This window comes from Budorcas taxicolor, chromosome 3 (genome assembly GCF_023091745.1).
Source record: "Budorcas taxicolor isolate Tak-1 chromosome 3, Takin1.1, whole genome shotgun sequence".
Classification (NCBI taxonomy): domain Eukaryota; kingdom Metazoa; phylum Chordata; class Mammalia; order Artiodactyla; family Bovidae; genus Budorcas; species Budorcas taxicolor.
The window spans coordinates 117147624-117165522 of NC_068912.1; the positions used below are offsets into that span (position 1 = coordinate 117147624).

The 17899-nt window shown below is 48.3% G+C and overlaps 1 non-coding gene across 1 annotated transcript; it reads left to right on the plus strand.

Moving 5' to 3' along the window:
* Positions 1-6036: 6036 nt before the first annotated feature.
* TRNAC-ACA (transfer RNA cysteine (anticodon ACA)) lies at positions 6037-6108 on the plus strand. The gene has a single exon. It is a non-coding gene; the product is annotated as a tRNA-Cys (tRNA).
* Positions 6109-17899: the final 11791 nt, after the last annotated feature.

Sequence of the window (17899 nt, forward strand, 5' to 3'; positions counted from 1 at the left end):
TGTCTTTCTGGAATTCCCTTCCTTTTTCTATGAGCCAACAGATGTTGAAGATTTGGTCTCTGGTTCCTCTGCTCTTTCTAAACCCAGCTTGTGCAACTGGAGCTTCTGTTTGCGTCCTGTTGGAGCCTAGCTTGAAAGACTTTGAGCACTTCCTTGTTGGCCTGTGAGGCGAGTGCAGTCATAGGGTAGTTTGAACATTCTTTGGCATCACCATTCTTCAGGATGGGAGATGAAAAGCGGCATTTTCCATTCCTGTGGCCACTGCTGTGTTTTCGAAATTTGTTGGCATGTTGAGTGCAGCACTTCGACAGCGTTGTCTTTTAGGATTTTGAGTAGTGCCACTGGAATTCCGTCTCCTCCACTGGCTTTGTTTGCAGTATTGCTTCCTCGTGCCCACTTGGCGTCACACCCCAGCATGTCCAGCTCTGGGTGAGTGGCCTCACCGCCGCGGTGGCCCAGGCCATTAAGGTCTTTTCTGTGCAGCTCTTCCGCCCATTTTGTCACCCCTTTCTTAGTATCTTCTGCTTCTGTTAGGTCCTTGCTGTTCCTGTCCTTTATCGTGTCCATCTTTGCATGAAATACTCCCTTGGTATCTCCAATTTTCTTGAAGAGATATTTAGTCTTTCCCATTGTATTGTTTTCCTCTGTTTGTTTGCACTGTTCAGTTTAGAAGATCTTCTTATTTCTCTTTTCTCTTCTCTGGAACTCTGGATTCAGTTGGGTATCTCTTTACCTTTCTCCTTTGCCCTTCGCTTCTCTTCTTTTCTCAGCTCTTTGTAAGGCCTCCTCAGACAGCCACTTTGCCTTCTTCCATTTCTTTTTCTTGGGGATTGTTTTGGTCACCACCTCCTATACAATGTTATGAACCTGTGTCCATAGTTCTTCAGGCACTCTGTCTACCATATCTAATCCCTTGAATCCATTCCTCACCTCCATTGTATAATCATAAGGAACTTAATTTTGGTCATACCTGAATGATCTAGTGGTTTTCCACAGTTTCTTCAATTTAAGCCTGAATTTTGCAATGAATTCATGATTTGAGCTCCACCAAAAAAAAAAAAAAAAAAAAAAGTCATTTTCATCAGAGGGGACTAGAATGCACAAGTAGGAAGTAAAGAGATACCTGGAGTAATAGGCCAGTTTGGCCTTGGAGCACAAAGCAAAGCAGAGCAAAGGCTAACCAGAGTTTTGCCGAGAGAACACACTGGTCATAGCAAACGCCCTCCTTCAGCCTCGCAAGAGATGTGATATAGCTTTGCAAAAAAAGCTCTGACCCTGGGGACTGAGACGTTCCACCTCCCCCCCGCCCCCTCCCCACCTTCCAGAGCCTGTGACCTTGGCCAAGCTGCCTGACCTCACTGTGTCTCCGTTTGTAGGAGCACACAGCAGGACCAACCTCAGCTGGCTCTACAGTGAAGTACGTTAGTTCTCCATAAATACTAGTGTCGTGTCCGCTTACTTCCTGAACTTTTAGGGAAGGAAGAGCTTCCTTTCCATCTTAGGACAATTCCCAGGGAAGTGCCTGGCATGCGGTGGGCATCCTGATGACCATCTCCCCTCCGCTGAGCAGTGGCATGAAGAAACACGGGAAGACAGGTCTGCAGCCCACCAAGAACCCAGTTTGTTCAGGGCAGTGCCCACACAGGGGGCCTAACCAGCTGTTTCGTGCCTCATTCTTTAGTGTGAAAGGGAAGAACCAAGAAAAAAATTAAAGAAAATCATCTACATGAAAACTGGATACCAAAATCAAATTTTAAAAAGGATTTGAGAGAATAGCATTGAAACATGTATATTACCATATGTGAAACAGATCGCCAGTCCAGGTTTGATGCATGAGACAGGGCGCTCAGGGCTGGTGCACTGGGTGACCCAGGGGGATGGGATGGGGAGGGAGGTGGGAGGGGTTTCAGGACGGGAGACAAGGTCCACCCGTGGTTGATTCATGTCAGTCAGTCAGTTCAGTCGCTCGGTCGTGTCCCACTCTTTGGGAGCTCATGGACTGCAGCTTGTCATGTCAGTGTATGGCAAAACCCACAACAATACTGTAAAGTAATCAGCCTCCAATTAATATAAATTAATTAACTTTTTAAAAAAGGAACCCAGAGAAAAACAAGGTTTGGCAGAATATCAAGTTTTATTTTATCACACTGAGAAAATGAGAAAAGAGTGGAATTGGAGTGGGGTTAACAGCTGGTTCTATCCTTTCCAGAGCCTCAGTAGCAAGATATCATCTAGTGTTGGGTACCCATGATAAACATGGGCAAGAGTATTTTTTAGAAATTCAAGAAGAAATAGATATTTTTAAAGCTGGAAGTATGAACTGAGGGTGGAAAGTTTCGAGTGACGGGAAAATTAGTTTTTCTTCAATTCTTACGGCCCTGCTTGTTATCCTTCAATTATTTGAGTGCACCACCTTGACAAGAATCAAAATTAGTTTTTAAAAGTATTACTTTTTAAAGTATGCTGGAAGAGAAGGAGGAGGTTTGGGAAAAGGTTCTGGCCAGCTGAAATCAGATGTTGCCATGTGAGAACTTAGACCTCGTACAGACACAGAGAAGCCAGAAATTCTGATCTTCATATGAAACATCATGATTTTAAGTGGTTCTCAAGAATTTAAAAAGACTTTAAAACACTGTGAAGGCAAAAACAAGCTTGCAAGCACAATGTCTGTAGGCCACATGTGTCCTGGAAGCGCGAGAGTGATGTTCCTGGCTGTGATTCTCAGACATAGCTGTGTTAGTTTCTGGGACTGCTGTAACAAACTATGAACGATGTAGCAACTAAAACAACATGAACTTAACCTGCTACAAACAGTTCTGGGACCAGAAGTCCAAAGTCAGTCTCACTGGACTGAAATCGAGGTGTTGGCGGGATTGGCTCCTGGAAGCTCTGAGGGCAGGGTCTGGTTTCCTGCTGTTGCTCAGGCGCTCAGACACGTCTGACTCTTGGACTGCTTGGACCCCATGGACTGCAGCACGCCAGGCCTCCCTGTCCCTCACCATCTCCCGAAGTTTACCCAAGTTCACATTCACTGCATCAGCGATGCTGTCCAGCCATCTCATCCTCTGACACCTCTTCTCTTTCTGCCCTCCATCTTTCCCAGCATCAGGGACTTTTGCAATGAGTCGTCTGTTCACATCAGATGACCAAAATACTGGAGTTTCAGCTGCAGCATCAGTCCTTCCAGTGAATAGTCAGAGTTGATCTCCCTTAAGATCGACTGGTTTGATCTCCTTGCTGTCCAGGGGACTTTCAGGAGCCTTCTCCAGCACCACAGTTCACAGGCACCAGTTCTTTGGGCTTCCACCTTCTTTACGGTCCAGCTCTCACAACCGTATGTGACCACTAGGAAGACCATAGCCTTGACTATATGGATCTTTGTTGGCAGAGCAATATCTCCGATTTTCAATATAAGGTAATTTCTTTCATTTCAAAAGCCTTAATTTAATCATACCTGCAAATTCCCTTTTACCACCTAAGGTAAGACTCACAGATTCTGGAGATAAGGATCTGGACATTTTGGGGAAGGCATTACTCAGGGTTTCAACCTGGGGGTCTCCACCACTGATGGGTCTTGGGAACAATTTAACAGATCAGGAGTAGCATTCTTAAAATAGAATAGTTAGTTATTGCTCAGTCACTCAGTCATGTCTGACTCTTTGCAACGCCATGGACTGTAGCCCACCAGGCTCCTCTGTCCATGGGCTTTCCCAGGCAAGAATACTAAAGCGGATCATCATTTCCTTCTCCAGGGGATCTTCCTGAGTCAGGGATCAAACCTGCATCTCTTGCGTCTACTGAATTGGCAAGCAGATTCTTTACTACTAGCACCAAAATAGAATAATCAACACACCTGGGAAGTCCAATCAACACCCTACTGTGTATACAATTGATAGAAACGTCCTAATGCATAGCAAACAGATCTACATTCAATATCTTGTTATAACCTATCATGGAAAAGAATCTGAAAGAGAATGCATGCGTGTATGTATAACTGAATCACTTTGCTGTGCACTGACACTAACACAACATTGTAAATCAGCTATACGTCTATTAATTTTTTTTAAAGTATAGAACAATCATAGGCGCCACACTTGGTACAGGTAAGTGCTGCTCCTTGAAACTCATCTCAGTAATGCTGATATGTACATCTGCACACAGCACATGTGTGTACACAGGGTCCCAAGGTTAGTCAGGAAGAAGTTGGAAAACCGCAGGTGTAGGACCCCTGGAGACGGACCTCGCATATAGAGTGCTCGGTGAGAAGGTGGGAGGACTTGGAGGGAGGCGATTTGCCTGTACCTTTCATTGGCTGTGTGACCTTCTGTAAGTCAATTAACCTCTCTGAATTAGTTTCCCAGACTATAAAAAAAGCGGTAAAATCAGGGTTTTCTGAATATTAAATGAAAAAAATAATGTGAGAGTGTTTTGGAGATGCACAGCATGCCAGAACTGTGTCAGGGCTCACGCTGGAAGGCTATCAAATCGCCCTGACTGTTAAAGGTCTTATGTTGTTCATTCGCTAAACCGTGTCCATTTTGCAACACCATGGACTGTAGCCTGCCGGGTTCCTCCATCCATGGGATTCTCCAGGTAAGAATACGGGAGTGCATTGCCCTTCCTCCTCCAGGGGATCTTCCGAACTCAGAGATGGACCCCACATCTTCTGTGTCTCCTGCACTGGCAGGCAGATTCTTGACCACTGAGCCTCCAGGGAAGTCCTGTGAAGGGCATGTTAAGTGTCTGCAATTGCTGCCTGCTTCCACAAGATGGCACCCTTGAAACGCAGGGAGCTGATCTTGGTTGGGCAGCCGGCATCAGGGACTCTGACTTCAAACTTCAGGGTCAGGGTCTCTCTCATTAGAATAGGGGTCTTCTGCAAACGGATATGGACTGCCCTGACTTCTTCCTACTAGTGGCAAATCCCTCCTGAACTGTCAGCTCTTTGCTGAAGCAAGGAGACCCTTAGTGCACTCTGTTCAGTTCAGTTCAGTTCAGTAGCTCAGTCGTGTCTGACTCTTTGTGACCGCATGGCCTGCAGCACGTCAGGCCTCCCTGTCCATCACCAACTCCTGGAATTCATGCAAACTCACGTCCATTGAGTCGGTGATGCCATCCAACCATCTCATCCTCTGTCGTCCCTTTCTCCTCCTGCCCTCAATCTTTCCCAGCATCAGGGTCTTTTCCAATGAGTCAGCTCTTCGCATCAGGTAGCCAAAGTATTGGAGTTTCAGTTTCAACATGAGTCCTTCCAATAAACACCCAGGACTGATCTCATTTAGGATGAACTGGTTGGATCTCCTTGCAGTCCAAGGGACGCTCAAGAGTCTTCTCTAACACCACAGTTCAAAAGCATCAATTCTTCCGCGCTCAGGTTTCTTTATAGTCCAACTCTCACATCCATACATGACTACTGGAAAAATCATAGCTTTGACTAGACAGAACTTTGATCTGTTGCTAAATAAGGGAACAGGTCCTAAGTAAGGGATCCAGTGATCAAAGAATCCGCTGGAGGTTCCCACCCATTCGGCAAAACCTTCGTTGGGATTCCTTGTTGGGTTGTAACATGCCCATGCAAGGGGAGCGGGGATATAGACATCCATGCCCTGTCCCTTGCAGAGGGGTGAGTAAGATATTGTTGGACAGAGAAGGTAGGGCCGACGGCCCGGCAATGCAAGGACAGGCCCTTCCTGCCGATGGAAAGGGGATGGGGCTGAAAGGGCACTTTTGCTGTCTCCAGGCTGATCCACTCCCCTTGGACCAGCCGGCCCCTCCTCAACCACCCAGTTGCTCACACCAGGCTTTCAACACGCTTGTCTCCCATCACCAAAGACAATGGCACAGCAAACCCTCATCCCTGCATAGAGTGACCCCTCGTTTTCCTTCCTTGCCTCCACCGCCAACTATCTAGAAGGCGATCTTCGCCTGGACTCCCCTCCTGTAGCTGCACACACAGCAGTCCCTTCCCCCTATGGCTTCCTGGCTGCAAATTTCACATCCTCCTGCAGTTTTCTGGCTGATTTCCTAGCCTGGACGTCCCTGGTGGCTCAGGCGGTAGAGCGTCTGCCTACAATGCAGGAGACCCGGGTTCGATCCCTGGGTCGGGAAGATCCCCTGGAGAAGTAAATGGCAACCCACTCCAGTATGCTTGCCTGGAAAATTCCATGGACAGAGGAGCTACAGTCCCTGGGGTTGCAAAGAGTCGGATACGACTGAGCAACTAGCTAACACAAGCAAGCCTGGGACAGCATCCCTCCGCCACTCCCTCCTGGGACCCTGGGTGTCCCCAGCTCTCCTGACCCGCCATCCTGACTCTGCTTCTCCCCATACTCTCCCCCTGCCCCCTCTCCTTCCCAGCCTCCCTCCTGGACACTGTCCTCCTTCTGCTGGCCACCTGGTTCAGTTCCATTCACAGCTGCCCTGGGGGACGGGGGTGGCCCCACTGACCTGCCCCTCCGACCCAGCCTCTCGCCCGACAGGGCCCTCCTCTGTCCTTTGAGAGGTAGGACCAGCTCCCATCCTGGGGTCTCCATGTACCCAGGCCTGGTGCTTTGGCCAGAGGGTGTCTGCTCAAGGTCATGACAAGGTGACAAGCAAAAGAGGCAGAGAGCTTCCAGGGAATGACCCGCACTACGGATAAATGGGCTTTCAGGAGGGAGGGGGCAGGAGGAATTCTTTCCTTGGGGCTGAACAGAGGTCCCCAAAGAGATGGAGTCTGGGCTGTGCCCTGCAGTAAGAGAACAATCGGAGATTTTTCAAGTGATGTGGATTTCACACACAATATTTAAAAGCAAAAAAGTCATCATTGGATCTTGATCACTGGAAGGGGGGCACGCAGGAGGGAGTATCTGGACACAGAAGCAGAATTTGCAGCATCTTTCTAGGCATCTACTTTAGGCAGGGCAAGCTAAGTGCTCTCTGAAGACAGCTTCCTGTGGTCATCATAGCAACCCCAGGGAGGATCATTACCATGCCCATTTCACAGTGAAGGAAACTGAGGCTCAGAGGTGTGAGTGAGTCCCCCAGGTCCTGCAGCCAGCCTGGGGAGGGGAGAACGTGCTTGTCCTGTGTGTGCCCAGGGCTCACAGGCTGACACTGGAGATCGCAGGAAAGCACTCATGGGCTGACATTTGGCTGCGCTAGGCTCCTCCCGAGGCCACTGAACTCCTTTTCTCCTTTTTTAACGCCCCTGAATGCTGCTAATTTAGCTGGAAAGTTCTTTATATGGCTGTGTACACAGAAGAGTGAAAATTTTAGTGACCAGCTGCAATGATTTTCCAAGGATAAAATGACAGTTAGCTTTACAAGGGCAGCTCTGGGAGGCCCCTCGCTTCCCCGTTTCCTCAAATCCAAGCTCTATAATTAGAGAAAAATTCTAACGGTCCTTCCCCACGGAATGCCGTTGAGGGGAACCCCCGTCAACAGAGACCAGAGATGCTCTGTGGTTTGCGTGTGAAATGAACGGCCCAGGAGATTGGAAAATGAAAAGGCAGAGCCCACAAAAGCCCCTGCAGCCCGGCAGGTAGGGCGCCCTGATATCCCTGGGCCTCCTTTGCTCGGACCCCTGGGCCAGTCTGTCTTGAAGCTGCCAAATTCCTTCCCATCAGCCGCAGTTGAAGCCACATCTCAGGGAGGGACCTGGGGCGGGGGAGGAAGGTTTGCAGATTCTGTGTTAATACAGGCTCAGATGAAGGAGAGGATCTGTCCCGGCAGCCATGTGTCCAGACGGCTCTAACCCCCCACCCCCACAACCACCACAGCAAGCATGAATCAGAAGCCGGCTGCCAGCTGGGCCACGGGGGCGCGGGGCCTGTGAGTCACAGGCCTGACTCTGCGGGAGCAGCCGCTCCCAGCCAGGTCCAGGGGATGGTCCTTCACTGCACATCCAGCTTCTCTGGTCCTCTGCTCTCCTGGATGTCACCCAGGTGTGTGCTCTCCGGCTGGAAGGACAGAGCTCTGGGCTCCGTGATGAGCAGTGGCTCAGAGGACAGCCTGCCAGTCTGCGGATTAACCCCTGAAGTCCTCAAAAGCAGCCCAGGAGAAGGGCAAGCCTTGTACCCATCTCACAGACCAAGAAAGAAAGGTCGAGGCTCATCACCCTCAGGCCCACACCCATTTCACTGGAGTCTGCTCTCTTAATCCATGTCATGCAATGCGCCCCAGACTGATTGAGTGCAGGCTAGAAAGCACTTTGAAGTGACCTTCGCTTCCTGTGGTCTCTTCCTGTGGCGATGGCCACACACATGTGGGTGGGGGTCGCCCCCGGGGGCACCAAGGGGTGCCGGCCCCATCCTCCTCCTCGCTTGCCCCACTCAGCCACTCTGCTGGTGGGAAGGAGACGGATGGAAGGCCTGCCCACCAAGGCCCTGGGCTCACAGTGAGGGGCCCGTGGGGTCTGAGCTTCTGCTCAGCACTTTGTACATGTTCTTGCCATTGGTTCGACAACAGCGCTCATCACTGGGGGCTCTGCTTTACAGACCAGGAAACTGAGGTGCAGAGAGCTTCAGGCAGTTGACCCTGGTCCCTCAGCCATTAGGGAGCAAGGCCAGGATTGGAACCGTGCGCTGCTGGCTTCAGGGTCTACAGTCTGAATTCTGATCTTACCTCCCTCCTCTAACCCTTTTCAGCGGTAAAGATTCCACCTGCGATCCCTGGGTTGGGAAGATCCCCTGGAAAAGGAAATGGCAGCCCACTCCAGTCTTCTTGCCTGGAAAATCCCATGGACAGAGGAGCCTGGTGGGCTACATCCCATAGGGCTGCCAAAAAGTTGCACATGACTGAACGGCTGAACCATAGCACATGCAGGCCTCACGTGCAGGCCCTGTATGTGTCACAGAGAGCGCAATGGTCACGAGCCGGCCCTGTACGTGTCGCAGAGAGCACGACGGGCCTCCACTAGGAGCCCGTGAACCTGCGTCTATACTGCTGCTCTGCTACCGTGCCAAGCTCCTTCTCGCCTGACTTGGCATAGTATTCAGCCATCTCCTGTGCCTCGTGGAGAACTTGCTGTGTCTCAGCAGAGTCTGGCTTTTAGTACAGCCTTTATACAGGGACAGACGGACAGCGCAGCTTGACTACAGATAAGAGACAGAGGTCTATCTACAGCAGTCAGTTCAGAGGGCTCTTGAGCGTTGTGCTAAAATGCAGGGGTTTTATGAGGGAGTTATTAAAGACAGCCATTATTATAAAAGAAATCATATACATTTACAATTAATTATTATCAACAAAGGTACTACGTTCTCCACCTTACCATTTTTGTCGTTTTACCACGGTTCACCATTGCCTATGTTCCTTGACTAAATTGAAAGGTTAAGAACGTGTGATGGTGGGATGCTGCATGCCTCCCCAACTCTATGGTCAGTGACTTCGCATTAGGAGCTTAAAGCTGGCCACGATGGAAGTGTCGACACCTTGGAAATGGGCAAGCACTACAGATCAGCTGGATCTGGGTTTTCCTGGAGAGCCGGTCAGTAGACATTTCTCAGCGCCCCACTAGGGACAGCACATCTGCCGCATCTTTCGTATTCAAAGCCACATTTACAACCGGATTCATCCATGTATGCGTGGGTGGTAAGACAAAGGCTAATCTAGAAAGCTGGGCTTTTCAAAGCCTAATTAAAGACAAAGTCCATACAGTCAAAGCCGCAGTTTTTCCAGTAGTCACGTACGAACGTAAGCCAAACAACTGATGCTTTTGAACTGTGATGTTGGAGAAGACTCTTGAGAGTCCCTTGGACTGCAAGGAGATCCAACCAGTCTATCCTAAAGGGAATCAGTCCTGGGTGTTCATTGGAAGGACTGATGTTGAAGCTGAAACTCCAATACTTTGGCCACCTGATGTGAAGAACTGACTCATTGGAAAAGACCCTAATGCTGGGAAAGACTGAATTTGGGAGGAGAAGGGGACGACAGAGAATGAGATGGTTGGATGGCAATACCAACTCGATGGACATGAGTTTGAGCAAACTCTGGGAGATAGTGGAGGACAGGGAAGCCTGGCGTGCTGCAGTCCTTGGAGTTGCAAAGAGTTGGACACGACCGAGCTACTGAACAGCATCAACAACAACAAATGAATGATGACAGGATTCTAAATGAAGGCCGGGGAGACCACCCTCAGAGCTGCAGCTCACCTGGAGGCCTTGGATGAGGCTCAGGTCGCACACAGACACCGTGTTCTCTCAAAGGCCCACCCTTCCTCCGTGCAGATAAATCAGACTGGTCCTTACATCATGTTCACCGTGCAGACAGTAGACCTGGCTCTGGTAGTAGTTGGTAGTTTAGCTGCTAAGTCATGTCCGACTCTTGAGGCCCCATGGACAGTAGCCTGCCAGGCTCCTCTGTCCACGGTATTCTCCAGGCAAGAACACTGGAGGAGGTTGCCATTTCCTTCTCCAACCCGGCTCTGGGGTTCTCCTTTTTAATTACTCCAAAGGAAATCACCAATTGTTTTTCTGCAGGACCACCCAGAAAGGCTTCCTGCCCCACTCTGGACATCGCCAGGCTCTCATCCTAAGGCCAGTTTGTGCAAACAGGGCGTGAACATGGACATGGCAGACTGGGAAATGCAGAGAAGAGGCTTGGAAAGAAGAACAGAGTAACAGATGAGGATGGAGGGGGCCTTGCAGCTGGGAGAGGGAACCGTGGGCCAGGCCTCCTGGGGCCTGTTAAACCGAGTGCAAGAGGAAATTTTTTAAAGGAAATGGCTAGAAAATGGTATTTGGAGTTCTCTGAGGGGCCTTCTTTACAGTTTGGCTGTCTGGAGAAAGAGCCTCCATTGAACATGGCCTCATTTCGCACTCCCAGGTGGTTTTTAATGGAGAGAGTCCTTGAGGGTCTTTGCAGAGGGATGGGCTGACTGTCAGTCCATCTGCAGGCGTAGGAAGGTGGCTGCCACGGGAGTCAGGTGGAGACAGTGGCAACAGGAAGCTGAGGTCAGCGGACAGTCCCAGCCGCCCCGGACTTCCTTTGGGGTCACTTTGGAGAAGCCCAGACAACTCCTTTGAGATCAGAGAGCGTCCAGGTGTTTGAACTCAGTCCTGATTCTCAGCAGGATGGGATGCTTCAGGCCACGGCCTTCAGAAAGCCTCCAACCCACGTGTCTGGGTGCTCTCAAAGTTCGCTGAATACATGGGCTGGAAAGAGATAGAGAGGCAGGGTTTCCACGGTGGGAGACAAATAAAGAGAGTCCACGCTGACCTGACCAGGGAGCAGCCACCTTGATTGCTAAGCTCACCAGGAGCCCCCGGGCCAGGCACTGGCTGGAACCAAAGGAAGGCACCCAGGGCCCCCATCCGCGGTCCTGACAGTTCCGTGGGGCGAAGGCCAGTGGAGAAGCCAGTGGCGGAGCCTGCAGCTGTGACGCAGGGCTGAGCCTGCAGCTGGGGAGTAGCTTATTGTATCCGACTCTCTGAGGCCCCATGGACCGCAGCCCGCCTGGCTCCTCTGTCCGTGGGATTTCCCAGGCAAGAATACTGGAGCGAGTCGCCATGTCCCTCTCCAGAGGCTGCAGAGGCTTGACCAAATGGGGAGATGTTTTTTTCACCCACAGCCAGCGGGATGGATCCCAGGCTTGCGTTGTCCTCAAAGGCACCATGACTGCATTTTTTCAAAGGATGTCAACACGCTCCCCCTTTGACCTTGTAAGTCCATCTCTAGGGCTGATGATAAAATCCTCTTTATGGCATTATCTGTGACAGTGAAAAGTAGGAGATACTGATATTTCCAGTAGTCAAGGGAGTCCAAAGTACTGGTCTGTTAGCCACTGTGAAGAACCAAATTTCTAAAACTATCTGATGATATAGGACAATTCTAACAATATGATAGTTGTCAAAAAAAGCGGTATACAGAAGGTCATGTGTAGCACGCTCTTGTGAAATGCATAGAGAAAGAAAACTACTCCAGAAATGCTGAGGTGTTTTCCTTTGATTGCTTTGAAGTAGGAGTGAGTCCCAGTTCCTTTACATATTTCCTTCTATAAAACTCTTTTATATCTTCTTTATCCGTTCCTCTGTTGATGGATATTCAGGTTGCTTCTATGTCTGGCTTTTGTAAACTGTGCTGCAGCGAACATCGGGGTGAACATTCTTCAAGAGATGGAACATCAGCCCCCCTGAGCTGCCTCCTGAGAAACCTGTATGCAGGTCAAGAAGTAACAGTTGGAACTGGACATGGAACAACAGGCTGGTTCCAAACTGGAAAAGGAGCACGTCAAGGCTGTATACTGTCGCCCTGCTTATTTAACTTCTTTGCGGAGTAGATCATGAGAAACACCAGACTGGATGAAGCACAAGCTGGAATCAAGATGGGCCAGGAAGGCTGTCGTGCAGCAGTCCTTGGGGTCGCAAAGAGCCAGACACGCCTGAGGGACTGAACTGAACTGAACATCGGGGTGCATGTATCGTTTTGAATTATCGTTTTTTTCAGGTTTATAAGAACTTACAGTATAGCACATGGAACTCTACTTCAATGCTCTGCAGTGACCTAAATGGGAAAGAAATCCCGAAACAATAGCTGATTCACTTTGCTGTACAGCAGAAACTAAGAGAACATTATGAAGCAACTCTACTCCATATAAAAAAATTTTTAGTTAAAAAAAAACTTTTATAAACAATAAAAATGAGGATTAAGCAGAGTCACATGTTGGGTAAAGAGAGAAGTTTGGGAGGAAGGTCTTGGGCTCCCCTGGGAGGCTCCTGATAGAGACACTAATCAAAGCCACTTCTTTTCTAGATTTTCCCACACCCTTTTGGTGGGCCACCCCAGGTTCTAAGGAAACTGGGAAAAGTCATACCCTAGAACTACGCCTCTGTAATTAAAAACTGTCCCATACACTTCTGTACAGAAGCTTGGATCAGATAAAGGATAACTATTGGGCCAACATCACATGGAGGAATCAGGAAATGCAAGCCCCGACTTCTCCCCAAAGATTTAACCACAACGTTTCGCATCATTTCCCCCTGGAACCTCTTAAACTTGTGTGAATGGTGAACTCTGTCTCCCTAAAGGCTCCGAGGGGAAGGAGAGGAATCCGTGTCCAGCAGGAAGTGGGGATTTGGCAGAAGAAGAGCAGCGAAGCAGACAGATTAGAATAAAAAGCTGAAGGATTCCCCTCACCCTGTGGTGGCAAGGCTCTGGGAAGGGAGCCCTGGGTGGGGGCTCCCGGAGGGTCTTACCAAGCGACAAGGGCTGGCAGGGGGGCTGGGGAAGCTCTGTGACGTCTGTGACAATCTTCAGATGTAGAGGGGCCGGGCCGTGTCTCGGGGACAGCCACATCTCAGGGACAGACACAAAACTGAAGGAGGTTTTCTCAAAGGGTCACCTGCCCTCCTTCACTGGATTGCCCCAGGGGCTGAAATGTCCACTGTGGACACTCCTTTGAATGAAGTCACCAGAGGTCCACGGACAGGCGGCCATGTAATCTGGAGGGTCACTCGTCAGCATCTGGAGAGAGCAAACAGGCCTAGAGCTTCAGGGAGGGCCAAGGGCAAGTTAGGGGAGTGTGTTAAATGGGGACTGGGGGAGACCGAGGCTGCCTAACAACCGTTCAATGTTAGCCAGGTTATGCCTGCCCCCAAAGATAGTGTTTGTGAGTCTAACCATGTTTGGAAACTAATTGTGAATTTTTATAAAATTATTCTGGTTTGATAGTTTTACTTTGTAGTACCTGCTCCTAAAATTCGGGCACTTGGAGAGATAGGAAGCTGTATGTCATCTTGTTTACATTAACATTCGTTCAAATTTCCCCTAATTACTAGCGAGACTGACTGTCTTTTCAAAAGTTTATTAGCCATGGGTATCCGCTCAGTGTCATATCTTGTTGCCTTTTCATGCCGCTCGTGGGGCTCTCAAGGCAAGAATCCGGACGTGCTTTGCTGTTGCTTCCTCACTCTCCTGCCAGTCCATCCTAGAGGAGATCAGCCCTGAATACTCATTGGACGGTTGATGCTGAAGCTGAAGCTCCAATACTTCGGCCACCTGATGTGAAGAGCTGACTCATTGGAAAACACTCTGATGCTGGGAGGGATTGGGGATAGGAGGAGAAGGGGACGACAGAGGATAAGAGGGCTGGATGGCATCAGAGACTCAATGGACATGAGTCTGAGCAAACTCTGGGAGTTGGTGAAGGACAGGGAGGCCTGGCGTGCTGCAGTCCATTGGGTTGCAAAGAGTCGGACACGACTGAGTGACTGAATTGAACTGATCTATCTCTGTCTGTCTGTCTATCTGTCTATCTATCTTAGGCTTCTCATGTGACTCAGCAAGTAGAGTCCACCTGAAAGGCAGGAGAGATGGGTTTGATCCCTGGGTTGGAAAGATCCCCTGGAGAAGGGCAAGGCAACCCACTCCAGTATTCTTGCCTGGAAAATCACATGGACAGAGGAACCTAATATGCTATAGTCCATGGGCTGGCGAAAGCTGGACACAACTTAGGGACAAAATCACCACAATCTATCTTTCTTTCCTTCTTTCCTCCTTCCTTCCTTTCTGGTTTCCTTTTTCTTATGATTTGCCCCTTTACCCTGAAGTTATGATGTTTTCCTACAGTCTCTCTTAAATTTTTTAAGTTGTATTTGTCACAGTTAAGTCTTTAATCCAATCAAATAGCCAACTGTCACTGCTCCACTCCCTAGGTGGCCTATTCCTTTCCTACTGTTCTGTAAACATCACCACGGTCATAGCTCAAGTTCCTGTGTGTATATGTGTGGGGATCTTTCTTAGAGCTTGGCTCTGTCCCATTGGCATATTTGTATTTCCCTGAGCCACCAACTCACTGTTTCTGGTTTCTGCTTTTCCAGTTGTTTCAGTTCAGTTCAGTCGCTCAGTCATGTCCGACTCTTTGCGACACCATGAATCGCAGCACGCCAGGCCTCCCTGTCCATCACCATCTCCTGGAGTTCACTCAGACTCACATCCATCGAGTCGGTGATGCCATCCAGCCCTCTCATCCTGGGTCGTCCCCTTCTCCTCCTGCCCCCAATCCCTCCCAGCATCAGAGTCTTTTCCAATGAGTCAACTCTTCGCATGAGGTGGCCAAAGTACTGGAGTTTGAGCTTTAGCATCATTCCTTCCAAAGAAATCCCAGGGCTGATCTCCTTCAGAATGGACTGGTTGGATCTCCTTGCAGTCCAAGTGACCTTCAAGAGTCTTCTCCAACACCACAGTTCAAAAGCATCAATTCTTCAGTGCTCAGCCTTCTTCACAGTCTAACTCTCACATCCATACATGACCACAGGAAAAACCATAGCCTTGACTAGGCGGACCTTAGTCGGTAAAGTAATGTCTCTGCTTTTGAATATGCTATCTAGGTTGGTCATAACTTTTCTTCCAAGGAGTAAGCGTCTTTTAATTTCATGGCTGCGGTCACCATCTGCAGTGATTTTGGAGCCCCCAAAAATAAAGTCTGTCACTGTTTCTGCTGTTTCCCCATCTATTTGCCATGAAGTGATGGGACTGGATGCCATGATCTTCGTTTTCTGAATGTTGAGCTTTAAGCCAACTTTTTCACTCTCGTCTTTCACTTTCATCAAGAAGCTTTTTAGCTCCTCTTCACTTTCTGCCATAAGGGTGGTGTCATCTGCATATCTGAGGTTATTGATATTTCTCCCAGCAATCTTGATTCCACCTTGTGCTTCTTCCAGCCCAGCGTTTCTCATGATATACTCTGCATAGAAGTTAAATAAGCAGGGTGACAATATACAGCCTTGACGTACCCCTTTTCCTATTTGGAACCAGTCTGTTGTTCCATGTCCAGTTCTTTCAGTGTCTGGGACTCTCTGTAAAACAACAAATAGAAACTGTGAGGGTAGGAGTTTTTTTCATCCAACATTGAAGAGCATTACAGAGAATACCCCCGTGGTTTTAGTATTTACTGCGGGGTTTGCTGTGGCTTGTGAACAGTGGTAGTGGTAGTGTTAGTTGGTTGTGTCTGATTCTTTGCAACCCCATGACTGTAGCCCACCAGGCTCCTCCGTCCACGGGATTTTCCAGGTAAGAATACTGGAGTGGGTTGCCATTTCTTTCTCCCAGGGATCTTCCCGACCCATTGATTAACCCCGTGGGTGTTTCCTGTGTCTCCTGACACAGATTCCTTATTCATGAGCCATTATGGAAGCCCAGCTCTTCTTGCCTTATTGGTATAAATTTCACTCCATCATACTGAAAAAACTATCTTCTAATCCCATTGTTGGACTCAGTTTGCTAATAGTAGCTTTAGGAGTTTTGTATTTATGTTTCCAAGATAATGTTTCATGTCATATCATCCTTTCGTCGTTTCAATACTTATCTTATAAAATGAGTTGGCAAATATTCCAGCCTTTTCTAGTCTCTGGAACAGTTTGGAACACAAGGATAATGTGTTCTCGTCAAACCCGATAAAACGTCCCCATAAAACTGCTAAAAGTGAAACTGACCCATGGGCTTCTTTTCTCCTGCTGTATTTTAATGTTAAAAGTCATCATGGGGTATGAGTCTCTTTGAAAAGTGAATCCAATCCACGTTTAGGGATGGATGCCTATCACATTTAATTCTGTGTCTTATTTCATGATTTTTATTTACCATAGTTTTGTTTACCCCTTTCCTAACTGCTAGGCTGTGGACTGAGGTTTTCTTTCCCTTTTCTGCATGTTCATATCCTTTTCCTCCTTTGTCTGTCTGTCTGTCTGTGATGACTCCTGTTCCAGTCTTCATTCCTTTTAAACTTGGATGCTTCCACACCCTCTGTCACATTCATCTGTTGCTAAATTCCGATTTTTTTTTTTGTCTTTCGACTTGCTATTTTTCATCATCTGTGTCTACTCTACTACTGAATCTTCCCATTGAGTTTTCCCTCAAAATAACTATATTATCAACTCTAGTAGGCTTATTTTGTTCTTTTTTTTTTAAGTTACCAGCCCCTCCTTCATAATTTCCATGCCTTCTTTTATTTCTGTAATCATTTTAAAGATGTCTCTTTTTGAGTCGTCTTTAACAGGTTGTCTTATACTTTTTAAATTTCCTGAGAATGCTCCATTCATTGCGTGTGCCTAGCTTTCCTTACAGAGATTAATTTCCCCACATCACCTGTCTCTTTTACTGTGAGCTCAATTCAGGGGACATGGTTTCTGACATGAAGGAGAGACCCCAAAACCCTCAGCTGGGGAGTGTACCTCTGATACCAATTATTACTTGCCTTAGGGTCTTAGAGGATACTCTGGACTCCAGACACATTGCTCTCGTTGTTTAGTCCCTAAAGCGTGTCTGACTCTTTAAGACCCCATGGACTATAGCATGCCAGGCTCCTCTGTCCTCTGCTGTTTCCTGGAGTTTGCTCAAATTCATGTCCATTGAGTCCATGATGCTGTCTAAGATCTCATCCTCTGTCGTCCCCTTCTCTTCCTACCCTCGCTCTTTCCCAGCATGAGGATCTTTTCCAATGAGTTGGCTCTTTGCGTCAGGTGGCCAAATTACTGAAGCTTCAGCTTCAGCATCAGCCCTTCCAATGAATGTTCTGGGTTGATTTCCTCTGGGATTGACTGGTTTGATCTCCTTGCAGTGCAAGGGACTCTCAAGAGTCTTCTCCAGCACCAGACCCATTCTTCTGTTCATCTCTAGACTCCAGATTCTCATACTATGCAGGCCACTCCATCTCTTATCAGTTGAATGTGAGGTTCTGACTTGAGATCAATTCTTATAGAAAGAGCTCTTCTCCAACCAAAGAAACAGCTTTCTTGTTGTCTTTATGGTGAGTGGAGAATTTTAGTCCCCTCCTCACACAAAGAGCTTTCTGAAGGCATCTAGGTTCTCTCTCCCTAACTCAAATGTGTCCTGAGTCCTATCTCTTGGATGATGTGAGCATGAAAACTCAAACAGGGTCCAGAATTGCCCTGGACCAGTGGGAGAGGGTCATCTTAGCTTCGACTTC